This window comes from Oncorhynchus masou, chromosome 12 (assembly GCF_036934945.1).
Source record: "Oncorhynchus masou masou isolate Uvic2021 chromosome 12, UVic_Omas_1.1, whole genome shotgun sequence".
NCBI classification, from domain to species: domain Eukaryota; kingdom Metazoa; phylum Chordata; class Actinopteri; order Salmoniformes; family Salmonidae; genus Oncorhynchus; species Oncorhynchus masou.
The window spans coordinates 21,027,671-21,040,431 of NC_088223.1; the positions used below are offsets into that span (position 1 = coordinate 21,027,671).

General features: G+C 43.2%; 1 protein-coding gene across 1 annotated transcript in view; it reads left to right on the top strand.

Moving 5' to 3' along the window:
* The first annotated feature begins 1,749 nt into the window (after window positions 1–1,749).
* Window positions 1,750–12,761, top strand: part of LOC135549680 (protein tyrosine phosphatase type IVA 3) — a 68,551-nt gene continuing 57,539 nt past the window's right edge. The window contains exon 1 of the mRNA XM_064979873.1: window positions 1,750–1,837. The gene's annotated coding sequence lies outside the window, so the exon portion shown is untranslated. The remainder of the gene's footprint in view (window positions 1,838–12,761) is intronic.

Here is a 12,761-nt window from a genome sequence, read left to right on the forward strand (position 1 = left end):
CATATGCTTATGATGATCACCATTTTACATGGAGAAAAATATGTTTTTCACTTCACATTATGCACTTTTAAGTCGTTTTTGCCTCATTAAAGTTTATAACAACTTAATAAGTTACTTATACACATTCATATGCTCCCATCCCTGATTAAATTGGTAACATTTGTGTATACATTGTTAATCTATAACCTAGACAATGTCAATGTATGCGTTTATAAATGTCTGTTGATACAGCTGGAACCTCTCATTTAAAGAAAACATCTAAGAATAACTTGGACATTTGTAGCCAGCTGGTGTTTTTTATTACAGGTTGATGCTATATTTCGTAGACATATAAATCAGATTCGTTCTTTGTTCAAATCTAATTAGCAATAAAAGTAGGATGGTCCAAATCTAATTATATGATAATTTGGGTATCTATACAAAAACAAAGTTCAATGTAAGACCTAAGTTTCAATGGCTGCAATATCAAGCAAAGGGAAGATTTAAAAACTTTTGATTCATCACCTCATGTCTTGTTGTAGTCATTATGTTTTGTACTCTTTAATAATTTATTTTTATAAATTATATCATAACATGTTTTTTCTTTCTTCCATTATCCCTAAATAACTACAGTTTTATCAAATGGATGATTTAAGTTGGTTGGTCAGCTATTTTCCACAACCTTTTTTTTTTGGTATTTAAATGTCGTTATATACAAAGGGCCTGACCTCAGTGAAATTATGTTCACCTCACTCATCTCTTCCATCGTCCCAGCGAATGTGTTCTGTATAACAAGGGATTCTGTTGCATTTGCATCCACTAAATATGTATTAGACATTCACAGGACTATAACATGCGGAATGCTGAGAAGTGCTGCCTTGCCACTCACAGCTTTAGCCTATAATTGAAAAGCAGATAAACAGGGGACTGTTTTCTAAATGCTTTTTTTCTTTCCTGTGTATAGTTTAGTCAAGCCTGCTTTGTATTGCGTTCTCCATCCTAACATGCGATTGAATGTGATTCAACAATTCTTCACTAGATGGAAATGTTGGACAGGAAATGAACTACTGTTCAGCGAAAAGTAACCTCAATTCTAGGACTCCACTGAGATATTTTGTAGGCTGATTGATAGGCCAGGCCTGCCAATGCAGTTTCAATACAGCGTGCTACTTTAGGTTAACCCTGCAGTGATGTCCAGTCTATAAATAATTAACATTATATTTTTTTCATTTTTTCACGACTATGAAGATTGTGTTTTTGGAAAGCTCTAGGTAATATTAAATGGGCTAGGCCTACATGGGCTTGAACCGGCTTGAACTCATCACATTAGTAGGCTATAATAGGGCTGCAGAGAAATATCCATTGTCATCTCCAAGTCCTGTGCATTTTATTTTTTAAATATTTATTTAACTAAGCAAGTAATTTTTAAAATATTTATTTAACTAAGCAAGTCAGTTAAGAACTCATTCTTATTTACAATGAAGGCCTACCCCAGCCAAACCCTAGCTATGCTGGGCCAATTGTGCGCCACCCTATGGGACTCCCAATCACGCCGGTTGTGATACAGCCTGGAATCTAACCAGGGTCTGTAGTGACGCCTCCAGCACTGAGATGCAGTGCCAAAGACCGATGCGCCACTCGGGAGCCCATCTGGTGGTCCACAGCATAGAGTTTGTGTAGCCCAGTCCAGCCGGCGATTTGAATTCCCGCAATAACGACTTCATTCTTTTCCCATTTGTCCCGAAATCATGCATTCAGACTCTTGACTGACGCACGTAGCTCGTGGGATGAACGTCAGTGCACATGAACCCAATACTCCACCTTGGACCTACCGGTAGTATCAGCAAGAAAACGACTGGTGAGTAAACTACTAATCACAAACCTACACCAGTAGGCTAATAACTTGTCTAGACACTACTCTATTGACAAATAGTCTATTGCCGGCCCGACTGCTGCACATAGCTCGAAATATAACGTTATGACAATTTCAAACAGCCATGCGCTGAGATCGCTATGCGATGCATGCGTTCTGCCTACGACAGTGCTGGGTGTCTTCCTGCTTCTTGGTCAGGGTAGCTTGGCAACATTAGCTACAACCTATTAAATTAGTGGCAAGCAAGTTTGAAATGATAACGATTGATTAGATGGCGACTGAACTTGAGATTGTATAGAGTTCTCAATCACGACTAATCGAATGCGGCCGATGCAGACAGTCTAAACATGATTCCACGTCTCTTGTTCTGTTATCTCTTTTTTTGTTGAAGTAGCAACAATGCGATACAATGTAACATTTGAGTGGAAGGATCGTGTAATGTCTTGCTACTTTGTAACCACCATGTAGACGACATTATGTCACAATGTATTGTGGGCGATGGACATTTGCAGCATTGTTGCAATCATTGAAGGCAGAATTAGGGCAGTTCTTGCAGGTTATTTTATTCTTCAACCATGAAACTAACGTCGATTGTAAGTAAGGTCATTCCATATGATTTCAATCACTTTCTGGCTGCATCCCTTTTGACTTGAACGAAACCTTCCGTAGGCCTACATGTTTGCCCCATAGTAGAAGTGGTCACAAATGTACTTTTTGGACCTGAATGCCAAAACATTCCTGAGATAGAGGTGCTCAAATTGACCCATTTTCAATACCCCATCCATGTCTTCATCACTGGAAAATATAAACGGTTGATAATAATTTGAAAGCTGACAAACAGGCTTGTTAAACTGTTTTATGATTTATATATTTCTTTTAAATTGTCATTTAAAAAAACTTTAACAGCAATTATCAAAAAAAAGTGTACAAAACATTTTTAAAAGCCTGCTCTTTCCATCACATAAATTGACCAGGTGAAAGGTATGACCCCTTATTGATTCCACTGATTAAATCCACTTCAAACAGTGTAGATGAAGGGGAGGAGACGGGTTAAAAATATATATAGTGTGTGTCAAGACCTGCAACGCTGCTGGGTTTTTCATGCTAAACAGTTTTCCGTGTGTATCAAGAATGGTCCACCACCCAAAGGACATCCAGCCAACTTGACACAACTGTGGGAAGCCTTGGAGTGAACTTGGGCCAGCATCCCCATGGAATGCTTTCGACACCTTGGACTATTCCCTGATTTATTGAGGCTATTCTGACGGTAAGGGGGGGTGTATGTTGTAACTTGGACCCTATTTTACATAAATTGAGGTGTTTGTTGTGCCTGCCATCAGTTGAGACATGGCATACTCTTGAATACAGGGTGGGTGTCATGTTTTGGCTAATAAATGTACTAACATTTTAAATGGCACCACAAATATGTTTTTAGGTCCACACATCAGATAATGTTGACTTGAGTGGGGATATCCATTGTTATAAATTCAACTGTCAATCTTCCATAGGAAAGTGATTGAAATAATAGAAATATAGACAATAGAATTTTCGTTACCACTGCGTAAGAGGAGTATGTGGTGCAATTTGTCCTCCAATACAAATTCCGGTGAATCAAGAGTTGGGCTGTTTCTATGTGCTCTTAAATGGTTTACACTTTTATATTGAAATGTGATCTCTACATATACACATTGCTGCATTTCTTTGGGATTTCAGTGAGAATTGCTTGGCCACAAAGCTCTTCTACACATCCACCACGAGAGGGACCTCACAAGGAAGCTATACCAAGTGCTTTGGTCCTACCTGTAGAGCCAATGAGAATTCCCTCTCTTTCGAAAGGGTCCACATGACCCCCTGTCCCCATGCCAGAGACAGGAGAGCAGTGGTTTTCTCCACTCAGTCTAAATGACGTACAAGATGCTTCCAGACGTCTAGTTGTGGTTGTTTTTGAGGTCTGGTCTTGGCCAGATGCCTGCTGCTCCGTTTAGGACGGGGTCGTATTCAGTAGACACATAATGGTATAAAATAATGTGAAACAGGGAGATACTACCTTAAACTTTACAATGAGAAACACTTGTTTTCTCTTGTGCCCTAATGGAGGGTTTCCCAAACTCGGTCCTCGAACTTGATGATGAGTTGGCTATTTGAATCAGCTGTGTAGTGCTAGGGAGAAAAAAAAACTGTGCGGGAGGCCCCAGGACCGAATTTGGGAAACCCTGCCCTAATGAACACAACCCTGTTATTTTAGCCTAATTTAGCCTGTTTCTGCATTTGTACTCTACATTCAGCTCTGTACCTTTCCAATGAGAAACACTTGTTTTCTTTCTCTTAGTCCCTAATGAACACAACCCCGTATTCAGCCCAGTTGTGAAGTTGCTGCTCAACATCTCGTCTTTCAGAAAATAAACAGCGACTTCCACAAAATCAGTGGGTCGTTCCACCTCAAAAAGCACAGGAGGATTCCGACTCAGATTGTGTTGGAATTGGTTTGTTAGTCAGAAACAGATAAGATTAGTGTTCCTGACACATTATTTTGTAGAAATATAATTTGATCGGGGAGATTAAGCTAGTTGATTGCACCCAAATGAGTTATTTTAATTTATAGGATTCATATAGTATTAATTAAATATAGTACCTAACATCTAATTCGGCCAAACTTCTTCCTATCATTAAGTAAGACATGGGGAATTCAATAAACTGATCAAAAGCCACCCACAGACCTCCATGCTAATCCAACCCAAACAACTAGTATATCGTATCAGTTCTCTATGTCTGACAAGTAGTATGTAGCTGTGGCTTGGAGTATTGCTTCTTTATATTATGTCATGTATTCCCTGTGAATCTGGTCGTTCACCCCCCCATCTCCCCTTTCAGAGAAATTAGCCATTGAAGTCACATGCATTATTTATTATTTACCATATATAAATGAGTACGTAATGAACATAATGTGCCCACTAGATGCTGCTGTACCCGCCACACCCTTTTATCGATGTTGTCTTTTGTGTTTATTATATAGATCACAACATTATAGATAGATCACATCTTTGCAACTTTGGGTAGAAATCCAATAGCTTTTGCTCATGATGACATAAATTGTGTGGTCAACCTCACAATTTAAGCCAGTCCTCCATGAAAGCAATTCAGTTTGTCCTTCTCTTAGGCTAAATCTGTGTCCAGGAAACGTCCCCTATGTGTGTAGTTTATTCCCTTCAAAAAAGTTCTGGATTAGTTGGCCCATTCCTGGTAAACGACTAAACCATTGGGCTATAGCAGTTCTAATGATTTCAATGTTATAGTCTTCAATGGTAAAAGTCCCAAACATACAATGGATAGTGTTTTGTAATGGTATGAGTCAATGTACGCGTGGAAATCTAATTAGCATAATAATACAAAAATACCCATCAAAATCCATCTGTTTAATTAATTGTAAATGCCAGTAATGTTCTAATAATTTGCCTGCCTGCGTCTCTGTCTCTGAGTCTCTCACCAGTTTACCCGTTGCAGCATATCTTTTCCCATTGAATGTAATTTATTGACTTAGGCATCATGAGTCATGACGTCCATCAATTTGCGAACTGAATTCCTTTCATGGAGGACTGGCTTGACCTGTGTGGTTGACCCCAACATTTATTTTCACGATGAGCAAAAGCTATTTGTTTTCTACCCAAAGTTGCAAAGAAAATGTTGTAATCCATTAAATAAACACAAGAAACCAGCAAAATAGATGAAAGGGCATCTAGTGGGCAAAACATGGTACTTTCTCCAACCCCAGCCTAGCGCCACTGACTCTAATAAAAACAGTTTGTCCCCAGCGGTGTTAGTGGTACTCTCTGTGTGTATAACCAGGGATAACAGGACACTAGGGAGGACCTCCTTTAGGGCTGTGTATAAAGCAGGCTGGTATGGTGGTGGCGATGATGATGATGAGGAAGCAATGTCTTAACTAGGCTCTCGTTAGGTGACGCCAGTTTTTGGGCCCCATTTATAAAATGTTCTTAATTTTTGTAGGACATTTCAGTGTATTCATTTTGTAAAATATGAGAATATTTTGTTTATATAATGTTACATGCAGAGGATGGGTGGCTGGACTAAAACCCTAAACCTAACCACTAACTCTTAACCCCTAACTATAACGCTAATCCTAACCTTAACCTGTTACCATAACCCAAACCCTAAACCTAACCACTAACCTAACTCTAACTATAACGCTAATCCTAACCTTAACCCGTTACCATAACCCAAACCCTAAACCTAACCACTAACCCTTAACCCCTAACTATAACGCTCATCCTAACCTTAACCCCTTGTGCACCACCATTGGGTTGGCTGCATGTTTGTGAGACTGTTTTACACTACGGAGTCCATGTCTCTCCTTCCTCCCAAAGTGTGCACTTATTCACTGATTTGAAATGACTGATATAAGAAAAATAGTAGAAACTCCCACCAGCCCATGCCTCCACCAATCTAATGCTTCTAGGTTTGTGGGAATTAGTGAAGTGTGCACACTTCAGGAGAAAGGACATATTATTGGGACAACTCTATGCTTGCTGGAAAGCATGTGGAAGTTGAAAAGATTGGATGAAGATGACAAGAAGTTGCCATAGTGAAACGTCCCACGGTGGGGTCAGACCTCCCTGCTGTCATCTCACCAGGATTCATTCAAATTGTCCAGATGGCTGTTATCCAATGTATCAGATTCAGACCTTGGTTCAAAATCAAATACTATTTGAAATCTTTTAAATATGTTGAGCTAGTTTGATCTTGTGTGTCTGGAATGGAAGATGAGCATGGTTTTGGGACTATTCTATTGGTCCATTAAGCGAGGCAAGCTCAACCGAGTCACATTGAGTAATATGAAAAACAGAGCAGGCTTTTCTCGGGAGGTGGGTGGTAACAGGATGGGGTGGTGGAATGGACTTGGTTCTGTAAGTTTTTTGACAACGCTATGGTTTCAGAATGTACACAACACATGTACACAACACATGAACACATGTACAGAACACATGAACACATGTACTCAACACATGTACTCAACACATGTACACTACACATGTACACTACACATGTACAAAACACATGAACACATGTACTCAACACATGTACTCAACACATGTACTCAACACATGTACAGAACACATGTACTCAACACATGTACAGAACACATGAACACATGTACACATGTACACAAGACATGTACTCAACACATGTACACAAGACATGTACTCAACACATGTACACAAGACATGTACACAACACATGTACTCAACACATGTACACAAGACATGTACACAACACATGAACACATGTACACAAGACATGTACAGAACACATGAACACATGTACACAAGACATATACAGAACACATGAACACATGTACACAAGACATGTACAGAACACATGTACAGAACACATGAACACAAGACATGTACAGAACACATGAACACATGTACTCTCCCCCTGTCTCTCTCTCTCTCTCACCCCTGTCTCTCTTTCTCCCCTGTCTCTCTTCTCTCTCTCTCTCTCCCCCTGTCTCTCTTCTCTCTCTCTCACTCTCTCTCTCTCCCCCTGTCTCTTCTCGCTCTCTCTCCCCCTGTCTCTTCTCTGTGTCTCTCTCTCTTTGAAAAGTAGTTCAAATTTGGTCAGTACAAATCTAAACTTATCATAGAAGTTTGGATAATAGAGTAGAGCACAGTAGAGTATAGGTCAGTACAATACAGTACTGTAGAGTTGAGTACAGTATAATTTGCTGTGTACGTAATACGTACATAATACGTACATATTTGTATGGCAGAGAAGTGGGGTGAGGACGGGGGTAGGTTTACTCTGCCTGGTCTTTCCTCTCTCTCATGTTGCGCATCCCATATGTCACCCTATTCCCTATATAGTGCACTAGATTTGACCAGTGCCCTATGAGCCCTCATAGGGAATAGTGTTACATTTGAAATGCAGACATGGTGTTTTCTATGCAGATTGGGGCACCGGCTGTGACTATCTGAAACAGGAAGCTCCGTGTCATTAGCCTAGCTTTGTGTGTGTCATTTGAAATCATCCAGCTGCAGGGAATGGGAATATCCATTTGAACACACAGCCAGAATGTGAGCCGCTTCCTTTGGATTCTGAATCAAAGCTGTGGTGTTGCCCAAAGCCGGAGCAAGTGAGTGGAGTAGGACAATTTTGGTGTGTGACAAGGCGATCCCTCTGCGATGGTGTGTGACGAGGCGATCCCTCTGCGATGGTGTGTGACGAGGCGATCCCCGAGAAGCCTGAGCAGCTCTTAGTGTAGCTTGACCACTTGAGCCAAGTAGTTCAACTACCAGGACTTTCCTTAGCGCACAGTTGACCCATTACTGACAACATGGGGGGGGGGGGGGGGGACTCACCAAAACCACGATGGGATAGTCCTGACCTACTGATAGCTGTGGGAATTCTGACTCCCAGAGCAACTAGGGGAAAAAGAGATTTTATAATGTCAAATAAAAATACATACAGAGAGAGAGAAATCTCTTGTTGCCAAATCCCCAGCCCTTTCATTCTAGCCTACATTTAGCTCATCTCTTTCACTGTCTTTCCTTTCTCTGATCCCGCTCTCTCTCGCTCCCTCTCAATTTATTTCATATTCTGGAATGATCTCACTCTCAATCCATCTCTTTCTCCCTCTTCCTATAATCTATTTTCCATCCTCCTTGCTTTTAGTTCACCCACTCTATCGATCGATCGATCGTACCTTGCGAAAGTATTCGGCCCCCTTGAACTTTGCGACCTTTTGCCACATTTCAGGCTTCAAACATAAAGATATAAAACTGTATTTTTTTGTGAAGAATCAACAACAAGTGGGACACAATCATGAAGTGGAACGACATTTATTGGATATTCCAAACTTTTTTAACAAATCAAAAACTGAAAAATTGGGCGTGCAAAATTATTATATATATTATATTATATATAGATATATTGATCGATCGATCACTAGGGGAAGTGGTGCTCTGCTGTTGTTGAGTATAGTGTGTGTGTGTCTGCCTGTAACTCTGGGCCTGTTCTTCTGCATCAATAGCCTTGGCTTTGACACAGTTCACAGTCAAGTGAACACAAGGTTAAAAACAATCTTGATTCAAAACAATGACTGGAATCGGGTCAGATTTATCTGTGGAGGACAACAAAGGTAGTGATTGTGATGGACGTTCACCATGTACACTACATGTAAATCTGCTCATTTAAAGGCCTATAGCCAATGTTTACTTAACCAAAAGGCACGGCCAGGCTGGTAGGCACCTCTGTTCAAGTGCCAGCACTAATTTGCAAACCGATTCTATATGTAGAAACGGGCGAAAATGATGTCTGTCTGTTTCCCCCTGGCGGTCACTATAACACACCGCGCAGACAGCAAGCGAACAGACTGCAAATGGACTGACTTTTAATGTGGTGTGTTTTCTCCATAACATAGCACCTGCATTCAGTATGTTGTTGTGATGAATGAGTGATCTTTAAACACCCATCCTCTAATTTTAGTGTGATTTGAATTCCCTCTTCTCAGAGTCCTCAAGCAAAGTGATATGACTAGTGTAGGCTGAAGTGGCCCATAGACGCTGATCTGGAGTCCGTTTAGCATTTTCTCCTCTTATGTTTTAGATTACGATTGGAGGAGGGGAAGCTGATCCTAGATCTGACCATAGGGGAAACTTCAACTGAGTTGGTTCAGGGCTGTAAAGATGCACTGCTTGTGGCTGTGATTGGACCCAGAGGAGCTGCTGTGAGCATTGTCGTGAGCACTGTCAGAGAAATCTGTTTGCCGCTCTGCTTGCACACTGAGAGACAATTCTGTAATAGCTGACTAAATTACAATTCAGGGAAACGAGAGCGAGATTGGTAGAGAGAGGGAACGGGAGGGACTCCTGGTGTCTGTGTTTAGTCACGACTCAGCCTGACTGACCTGTTTTCCTCAGACTCTACGTAACACAGGAATTACACACAGACACACACACACAGAATGACTCACTGTGCCACCTAGACACCCAAAGCCCCCCTGCTTAACAGTAACACACACCTAGTCATTGTGGGGTGTTCTGTCTGAAGACGCCCGGGCCGGCATTGGTGACAAATGCCAAGTAGAGGTTTTAATGTGGTCCTGTGGCGTCTGAGGCACTTGGAAAAAAACAGAAATCAGCCACTAGGCTAAAGCTGCTAAGAAGATGGCGCTGACAGACATGGCAGCTCTGCTTCTAGCTCCTAAGCAACTTTGCAGTATTACATTATTAGCTCATAATGTTTTTTATGTTATAGACTACTGTTCAAAAGTTTTAGAACACCTACTCATTCAAGAGCTATCCCTCCCCCACCTCACTTTTTTTGGTTACTTACATGATTCCATATGTGTGATTTCATAGTTTTGATGTCTAGTAAAAATAAAGAAAAACCCTTGAATGAGTAGGTGTTCTAAAACCTTTGACCAGTAGTGTACAGCCGGAAAGAACTTTTGGATATCACCAGCAGTACGACCAGAAATACGACTTTCCCGAATTGGATCCTTTGTTCGTACCCCTCTAGGGCAATCAAACTTATCCCAGAGGCTGCTCCAAGATATGGAGAAGAGGTATTCGGAATGGATGTCACTTGTGCTCCCTCCCTGGCCTCTAGGTCACCAGGCTGCTCATTATGGCGCACACCTGTCACCATCATTACTTACGCGCACCTGCGCATAATCAGACTCACCTGGACTCCATCACTTCCCTGATCACCTTCCCTATATATGTCACTCCCTTTAGTTCCTTCCCCAGGTGTTATTGTTTCTGTTTCATGTCTGTGCGTTGTTCGTGTTTCTTGTTTTGTATTATGTTGCATTTATTTATTAAAACACTCACTCCCTGAACTTGCTTCCCGACTCTCAGCGCACATCGTCACAAAATAACGCCTCTTGAATGTCGTCCTCCATGGCCTGGGTCTCAGCCACAGACAGAGGGTAGATGCGTCTGCTCGGAGGTGTAGCACTGGAAAACAGGTCGATGGCACAGTCCCAGGGGCAATGAGGAGGGAGACCGGTAGCGCGGGTCTTGGAGAATACCTCCCTTAGATCCTGATATTCCTCCGGGATGTTGGGCTGGAGGGCAACCACAGGACTCTCAACCAACGTGGAACCACAGGGGACAGGAAAGCAGGTCTTCCGGCATTCAGGTGACCCGTCAGTGATTCTCATCCTTGACCATGAGATGGTAGGGTCATGCTGCTGAAACCAAGGTAGGCTGAGGATGATCTTGTGAACGGGTGTACTGGAGATGAAGAAGGGGATGTTTTCCCGTTGATTTGGCTCCACGTGAGGGTCAGTGGTTGGGTCATGTGTGATGGTTCTGGATCCTAGAGGCCGACATTTGAGACATTGAACTGGAAAAGGAGAGGAGAGCGGGTAGGTAGTAATATTGAGAGAGGAGGCAAGGGTCTGTTCCCCGTGACATCGGAATCCACTACATCTGTGGACACAGGGCATGAGGGACAGTCAGTCAGAGTGATGGGTACTAAAGAGTCTAACATGAAGAGCAGTAGAGGGAATACTCACTCCTGGTCCAGGTGATGTAACATCACGTGACTGTCCCTCTGCTTTAGTGGACCCCTGATTCTGAAGTAACGGACATAACGCGCATAACCCCTACCCCCATGGGTTCAGGCTCTGATCCCGAACACCCGCCGAAGGAGGGAGAAGGTATGTAGATGCCGACGTTCCCGGAGGAGGTTATCCAGACGGAGGGCCATCCCAATGAGTGTGTCCAGGGTGAGGTTGTCATCCCAACGAGTGCGTCCAGGGTGAGGTTTTCATCCCAACGAGTGCGTCCAGGGTGAGGTTGTCATCCCAACAAGTGCGTCCAGGGTGAGGTTGTCATCCCAACGAGTGCGTCCAGGGTGAGGTTGTCATCCCAACGAGTGCGTCCAGGGTGAGGTTGTCATCCCAACGAGTGCGTCCAGGGTGAGGTTGTCATCCCAACGAGTGCGTCCAGGGTGAGGTTGTCATCCCAACGAGTGCGTCCAGGGTGAGGTTGTCATCCCAACGAGTGCGTCCAGGGTGAGGTTGTCATCCCAACGAGTGCGTCCAGGGTGAGGTTGTCATCCCAACGAGTGCGTCCAGGGTGAGGTTGTCATCCAAACGAGTGCGTCCAGGGTGAGGTTGTCATCCCAACGAGTGCGTCCAGGGTGAGGTTGTCATCTCGGCAGGCCAGTTCCATCTGGACCTCCTCACGCAGACCTCTTCTAAATAACGTCCATCCACTGGAAGCTGCTACTGACCGGAAGGTAAGCACATACTCAGCAGCCGTCTGATTCCGCTGCTAGAGCTGAAGCAGACGCTCACCTCCAACTCTGCCCTCTGAAGGATGATCGAAAATCCATTTAAACAGAGCCACGAACCCCTTATAAGACTCGAGCTCCTCCTCTCCACTCTTCCAGACGGCCGTAGCCCATTCCAATGCCCACCCAGTCAGCAGAGAAAAAGCCACGGCAACCTTAGACCTCTCGGTGGTGGGAGCTCCCATCTGATGTGCGAAATAGAGGGAGCACTGATGGAGGAAGCCACGGCATTTGGATGGTGTCCCGTCATATTTCTCCGGGAGGGATAAACAGGCATCGCCGACCTGAGCAGGTTGCTTAATGGGCTGGTGTGCTGACTCGTTGGGTAGACGGGCTCTAGAATATCCTCCGCTGACTCTTTGGGTAGACTGGCTCTAGAATATCCTCCGCTGACTCTTTGGGTAGACTGGCTCTAGAATATCCTCCGCTGACTCTTTGGGTAGACTGGCTCTAGAATATCCTCCGCTGACTCTTTGGGTAGACTGGCTCTAGAATATCCTCCCCTGTTGAGACGTTGTAGACTGTGGAGAACCTCTTTCATGGCCGTCCCCAGTTGAGCCAGCTAATCATGGTGTTGACGAAGAAG